At 46.3% G+C, this 7,419-nt stretch overlaps 1 long non-coding RNA gene across 1 annotated transcript in view; it reads left to right on the top strand.

Moving 5' to 3' along the window:
• Positions 1-7,155, top strand: part of LOC108301775 — an 8,877-nt gene extending 1,722 nt beyond the window's left edge. Inside the window, exons 2-3 of the long non-coding RNA XR_001824023.2 lie at positions 6,805-6,943; positions 7,120-7,155. This is a non-coding gene — a long non-coding RNA (uncharacterized LOC108301775). The remainder of the gene's footprint in view (positions 1-6,804; positions 6,944-7,119) is intronic.
• Positions 7,156-7,419: the final 264 nt, after the last annotated feature.

Here is a 7,419-nt window from a genome sequence, read left to right as displayed (position 1 = left end):
TTTTTTTGAGATGGAGTCTCATATAGCCCAGGCTGGAGTGCGGTGGCACAATCTCGGCTCACTGCAACCTGTGCCTCCCAGGTTCAAGTGATTCTCCTGCCTCAGCCTCCCAAGTAGCTGCGATTACAGGCTCGTGCCACCATGCCTGGCTAATTTTTTGTATTTTTAGTAGAGATGGGGTTTTCACCGCATTAACCAGGATGGTCTTGATCTCCTGACCTTGTGATCTGCCCGCCTCGGCCTCTGAATGTGCTGGAATTACAGGCGTGAGCCACCGCACTCAGCCCATAGCTACTCTTTTTACCATAGTTGCATCTCGTTATGTTCTCCAGGCTGGTCTCAAACTCCCAGCCTCACGTGATCCTCCTGCCTGGGCCTTCCAAAGTGCAGGGGTTATAGGCATGGGCCACAGAGCCCACCAGGTTACTCTTTGTTGTAAGGGTTAAAAGAGAGGGAACTTCATTAGCATGCTAACTGGAAATTTGAAACTGGCCTGCTTGGGAAATTCAGCTGCTGTTTCTCTCTTCTGATTTATTGGGAAGTCAGATAACAACTCAGTACTGGTTTGCTGAGCATGGGTGGGTCCATTTTTATTTTAGTCTGGTCTTCTGGGTTCTAAAGCAGGAGTTTAGTCCAAAACAAGGGGCTCCTATAATTTTTGTGTAACACTCTGAAAGAGAATGAACTGAAACTAACTGTTCAAAGGTATATTTTCTTTTCTTTCTTCTTTTTTTTTTTTTGAGACAGAGTTTCACACTGTCGCCTGGGCTGAAGCACCGTGGCGCAATCTCCGTTCACTGCAACCTCCGCCTCCCCGGTTCAAGCGATTCTTCTGCCTCAGCCTCCCGAGTAGCTGGGATTACAGGCGCCCACCACTACATCCAGCTAATTTTTGTATTTTTAGTAGAGACAGGGTTTCACTATGTTGACCAGACTGGTCTCGAGCTCCTGACCTTGCGTTCCGGCCTGCCTTGGCGTCCCAAAGTGCTGGGATTACAGGTATGAGCCACCACATGCGGCTAAAACTATATTTTCTCTTTGCTTTCTGTAGCTTTTATTGTTTAATGCTCGGTCTTGGAAGGATATACTGTTCCAACTGCTCTAAAAGGAACAAAACGGTCCACCAGTACTTAGCATCTACTCACTTCCAGCCACCAGAGTCCCCAGCCTCATCACAGTTTAGCAGACTGGTGTTTTGGGTTTGTTTTTTTTTTTTTTGAGACAAAGTCACACTCTGTCGCCCAGGCTGGAGCACAGCAGCACGATCTTGGTTCACTGCAACCTCCGCCTCTCGGATTCAAGCAATTCTCCCGCCTCAGCCTCCCTAGTAGCTGGGACTGCAGGCACATGCCACCACACCTGGCTAATTTTTTGTATTTTTAGTAGAGGTGGGGTTTTACCATGTTAGCCAGGATGGTCTCGATCTCCTGACCTCGTGATCCACCCACCTCGGCCTCCCAAAATGCTGGGATGACAGGCGTGAGCCACTGCACTCAGCCGGTTTAGCAAACTGTTAGCTGTTACATTAACTAAATGCATAAAATGCTGATATCCTCTTTTTTTGAAAACGGTGTCATAATTCATCATAATTTGTGGGCTTGCAGACATTTTCCTTGGAATCCAGTGGACTTCCCTGTGCTTTTTAATTCTGTGCTTTCTGTACAAACAACACAATAGTTGGAACTGACTCTAGGCCAACTGCTTCCTTTTAACTTCTGTCATGTTACCCAGAAGAGAGGCGTGGAGTTGTTTACTTGGTTTTCATTGAAGAACATTCTTTGTCTTCCAAGGAACACATAAGAAGCATTCCGGTCTCAAAACACCAAGCTCTGAAAGGTGACTTTTCTGCTAGAGCAATTATGCCGGTTGACCAAGCTCCAGAGAGGAAACGTGTTCTTGGTTGCGGAGGGAGGAAGTGGCTTGCATTGTTGGACAACAAGCAAATGGTTGTTTCCAAGGGTCACTGTCCTCAGCCTCCCTTTAGAGAGCCTGGATCTTGCAGCCATCAGTTTTGGAAGTGGCTCTGGGAATAACCATTTGCCCTGGGTGATGATTATTGATGAAAAGAGTTGAACTGTGCAAAATATTTGAAGAGATTTATTCTAAGCCAAATATGAGTGACCATGGCCAGAGACACAGCTCTCAGGAGGTCCTGAGAACATGTGCCCATGGTGGTCAGGGCGAAGCTTGGTTTATACATTTTAGAGAGGTATGAGACATCAATCAGATACATTTAAGAAATACACTGGGGCTTGGTGCAGTGGCTCACGCCTGTAATCCCAGCACTTTAAGAGGCCAAGGCAAGAGGAGCAGTTGAGGTCAAAAGTTTGAGACCAGCCTAGCCAACATGGTGAAACCCCATCTCTACTAAAACTACAAAAATTAGCCAGGTGTGGTGGCAGGTGCCTGTGATCCCAGCTACTCAGGAGGCTGAGGTGGGAAAATTGCTTGAACTTGAGAGGGAGAGGTTGCAATGAGCAGAGATCATGCTACTGCGCTCCAGCTTGGACAACAGAGCAAGACTCCATCTCAAAAAAAAAAAAAAAAAAAAAAGACGGGACAACTCAAAGTTGGGGGGTGGGATTCCAGACTGTAGGTGAACTTAAACATTTTTTAGTTGACGGTTGAGCTTGTCTAAAGACCTGGGATTGATAGAAAGGGAATGTTCAGGTTAAGATAAAAGATTGTGGAGAGTGGAGACCAAAGTTCTTTTGAAATCTTGTTTTATTTTTATTTTTTTTTTGATACAGAGTCTCACTCTGTCACCCAGGCTGGAGTACAGTGGCGCAAAAGCCACAGACACTCAATGCTAGCCTAAGAAAGTAGCCAGCAGCCAGAAGCTGGGAGGGGGGCTGTACCCTAAAAAGCCACAGGGGGTAGCTACCTAAGGCCGTGGGAGCCCACCTCTTGCATCAGTGTGACCTGGATGTGAGACATGGAGTCATTTTGGAACTTTAACAATTTAAAGTTTAATAACTCTGATAATTGCCCTATTAGATTTTGGACTTGCATGGGGCCTGTAGCCCCTCAGTTTTGATCAATTTCTCCCATTTAGAGTGGGTGTATTTACCCAATGCCTGAACCTCCATTGTATGTAGGAAGTAATTAAGTTGCTTTCAGTTTTACAAGCTCATAGTCAGAAGGGACTTGCCTTGTCTCAGATGAGACTTTGGACTTGGACTTGTGGGTTAATGCTGGAATAAGCTAAGACTTTGGGAGAAAGGCACGACTGTGTTTTGAAAAGTGAGGACATGAGATTTGGGAGGGGCCAGGGCCAGAATGATATGGTTTGCCCATGTCCCCACCCAAATCTCATCTTGAATTGTAGTTTCCATAATCCCCAAGTGTCCTGGGAGGAATTCGGTGGGAGGTAATGAATCACGGGGGCGGTCACCCTCATGCTGTTCTTGTGATAGTGAATGAGTTCTCAGGCAGTCTGATGGTTTTAGAAGGGGTTTTTCACCCTTCGCTTGCTCAGCACTTCTCCTTCCTTCTGCCCTGTGAAGAAGGAAGATGCCTTTCTTCCCCTTTGCCTTCCGCCATGATTGTATAAGTTTCCTGAGGCTTTCCCAGTCGTGCAGGACTGTGAGTCAATTAAACCTCTTTACTTATAAATTACCCAGTCGCAGGTATGACTTCATAGCAGTGTGAGAACTGACTAATACAGGGGGGCTATTATGTTGCCAGTCACAGGTATATAATAAAAAGTTAAGAATGATAATTTCTAAATGGTAGGATTTCCCTTAATCTTTTTCTCTAATCTACATTTTCAGAAGTCTTCCCAGGAATACACATACTGCTTTTCAAATCAGAAGAATGAAATCTCAGTAATAGTCTATACTGATGACATCTTTATAATGTACATTGATCTACCTCTCAGGACAACCCTGAGAAGCTCATAGTGTTCCTGAACAATTAACAATTAAACAGATAAAAGTACTTAGGCAGCTGGGTGCAGTGGCTCATGCCTATAATCTCAGCACTGTGGCAGGCCAAGGTGGGCAAATCACAAGGTCAGGAGTTCCAGATCAGTCTCACTAACATGGTGAAACCTGTCTCTACTAAAAATGCAAAAATTCCCCCGGGCACAGTGGTGCATGCCTGTAGTCCCAGCTACTCAGGAGACTGAGGCAGGAGAATTGCTTGAACCCAGGAGGTGGAGATTGCAGTGAGCCAAGATGGTGCCATTGCACTCCACCCTGGTTGACAAGAGGAAAACTCCATCTCCAAAAAAAAAAAAAAAAAGCCAGCACACACTTGAAACAAACCATTAAGTCCCAGTAGCATTTTCTGGAGGCTCCCAGCCATAGCAGGAACACAGGTCCCCTCTCAGTTCCTGATGGCAGAGTTGTTTTCTTGTTTTGCCTTTAGTCATTCACTTGAGAACACTGCCCCTGTCCTGCTGCTGCCCGCCTCTGACCGCGCACCAGTTACAAGTAAGCTGGTAAATGCAGACTTGGGTGTTTTATATAACTTGCGGTCCCTGCGTCTGCAGCTGTGTGTTTTGTTCAAAGCTCCAAGCCCTTCTGCTTTACCTTTTGGTGCTGAAGTTTGGGCAAGGGTGTTTTCTACAACAATTCCACTTGCTTCAGGCCCCTTTGGGGCTCAGCCCTTGCTCTTGGGTGCGGGTGAGAAGGGGTGGAGGTCTGGGGCCTTCAGTCTGGGTGGCGACTATTCTTCCCTGATGCTTCCCCCTCCAAGAGAAGGGGTATTTTAGACACTGACTACACTGTGAGTTGTTGAAACCAAAGCAGCGTGTTTTCCTGTTTTCAAAACACAGGATACAAATCACCATTTCCTAAGCAAAAAGGAACAAAATTAGCCCCGAGAGAGGTCGTGGGAGATGTTTTCCGAGTATCTCAGAATACTTGGCAGGATGAAGCAAGAAGACCTATATTTAAAATCCTCTTTATCAAGGCCTGTTTGAAGTCAGTTTATTGTCTGGTAAAGAAAAGAATACAGAAGTTTTGACTCTCCTTTTTTTTTTTTTTTTGAGACTATAGAGTCTCACTCTCACCCAGGTGGGAGTACATCGGCCCCGTCACTGCTCACTGCAGCCTCCAATTCCTGGACTCAGGTGATCCTCCTGCCTTGGCCCCAGAATAGCTGGTACCACAGGTGCGCACCACCAGGTTCGGTGAATTTTTATTTTTATTTGTAGAGATGGGGTCTAGCTATGTTGTCCAGACTGATCTCAAACTCCTAGGCTCAAACATTCCTCCTGCCTCAGCCTCCCAAAGTGCTGGGATTATAGGCATGAGCCACCACACCTGGCTGACATACATTTTTTTGTTTTTTTGAGATGGGGTCTTGCTCTCTCACCTAGGCTGGAGTCAGTGGCATGATCTTGGCTCACTGCAACCTCCGCCTCCCGGGTTCAAGCGATTCTCCTGCCTCAGCCTCCCGAGTAGCTGAGACTACAGGCACCCGCCAGCACGCCCGGCTAATTTTTGTATTTTTAGTAGAGACAGGTTTCACCATGCTGGCCAGGCTGGTCGCGAACTCCTGACCTCATGATCTGCCCGCCTCGGCCCCCTAAAGTGCTGGGATTACAGGTGTGAACCACAACACCAGGCCCCTGACATACATATTTTTAAACCCTGTAAAAATTCACATTGATTTAAACATTATGGGGGCTTTTGCTGTTGTAAGAAATTTGTGTGCCTGAGGAATCCCTAAATAAGGCAGACTGTTATGAGAACTTTAGTAATGTTATGAGCAAAACCCGGAACCAGAACCCAGAAGAAGGAGAAATTAATTCTGACCCTTAAATCTCGGTGTTACACAGAGGAAATGAACAAGGAAGGATGGTGTGGAACTGTGGAGGGCAGAGGTTGGGAAAAAAAAAAAAAACCTTCTGGTTGGAAGAGGCTCAAAGTAAAGTTCTGGAGTGGGAACCCGGGAGGAGGCTTCTGCTCCTGTCTGAACAGACAGCCGTGTGATGGACCTGCTCTTTGGCCCTTGGCTCTTGGGGCAGAGGAAAACTGAAAGACTCATGTTTTTATCATTGATTGCATATTGTGTGGGGAACGCTCCCGTGTGAAGCCCCCCCAGTGTTGGGCCTCACTGTGCGTGAGCTTGATCCTGGACACAGTTTCCTGCTGGAGGCAGTCAAGCTATGGGGAAGCAGAAACGGAAAGAATAAGAATAATGTCAGCCTCTATTTCTATTTCTGACTACAGTGACCCCGGGTAATGGATGTGTGTGCTCTTTCGGTTCCTGTTGAGGAGTGGGTTTTATGACTCTGTTTACCAAGTTAAGTATAGCCTTTTGAGGACCAGATGATATTCCTATACTCAGATAAAGATTTATGGCTTAGCCTGTGACATTTCTAGATTGTTATCCTTGTGACCACGTGTTCTGTTAACAGTGATAGAGTATATCACCTGCTTACCTTTTATGACTCGTGATTATGTACCCCCTCTGCTGACATTTGCTTTTTGCAGCTTTCTGTGCTTTTTGCAACTTTCTGTGCTTTTTGCAACTTTCTGTTCCCCTTATTGTATAGCTTACATAATGTGCACTGACGTCAATCCTTATAATCTAAAGGTATATATTGGAACCCTGGACACAAATAAACTTGCTGCATAGGCATTGCCTATTCAGTCCTCCAGACCCCAGCTTTCTGTCTCTCTTTTTTTCTGCGCACCCCCTCTTTCAGGCTGGGGCCGTCTCGCTGGCCGAGACTCCCCGGCGGGCTCCCCGTCGCCCACAATATTGTGTCTTACAAGTCTCAGAAGTAGCACAGACAAATTTGCTAAAAAGTCAGGGCTTTTGATTTGGAATTTGAACGGACATTTTTAGCAGTAACAGGATATTGGAACAAACTTGGAATTTCATGAACTTTTCCACAACCCTCTTCCATGTCTGCAGGGAGCTACCCGACAGGATTGTCAGGGGTCACTGGGGCTGCAGAAGTCCCGTCTCATCTATTGCTGCAGAGGTGAGAATGGGCTGGGCCATGGGTGGGAGGATTTTTGGACCATGATTCCAGGGAGACACCCCATATTTACAAAATTAAATGGTAGGCATCCTCTTCATTTGCCATAATTGGCTGTCTGGTGTTTGTTGAGTTCCATTTGCCCAACAGTTTTCCGTCTTTCTTTTTTTTCCCTGCAGTAAATGCAACAGAAAGACGGGCATGGTGGCTCAGGCCTGTAATCTCAACACTTTGGGAGGCCGAGGCAGGAGGATCACGTGAGGTCAGGAGTTCGAGACCAGCCTGGCCAACATGGTGAAACCCCATCTCTACTAAAAATACAAAATTTAGCCAGGCATGGTGACACATGCCTGTGATCACGCCACTGCACTCCAGCCTGGGTGACAGAGCAAGACTGTGTCTCAAAAAAAGCAGAACAAAACAAAACAATGCAACTGAAGTAAGTTCTACACAGAGGCATCCTTGGGGTGCACGTAGAA

This window comes from Cebus imitator, unplaced genomic scaffold (genome assembly GCF_001604975.1).
Source record: "Cebus imitator isolate Cc_AM_T3 unplaced genomic scaffold, Cebus_imitator-1.0 Scaffold36, whole genome shotgun sequence".
Taxonomy (NCBI): domain Eukaryota; kingdom Metazoa; phylum Chordata; class Mammalia; order Primates; family Cebidae; genus Cebus; species Cebus imitator.
This window is presented reverse-complemented; position numbering and strand designations above follow the sequence as displayed.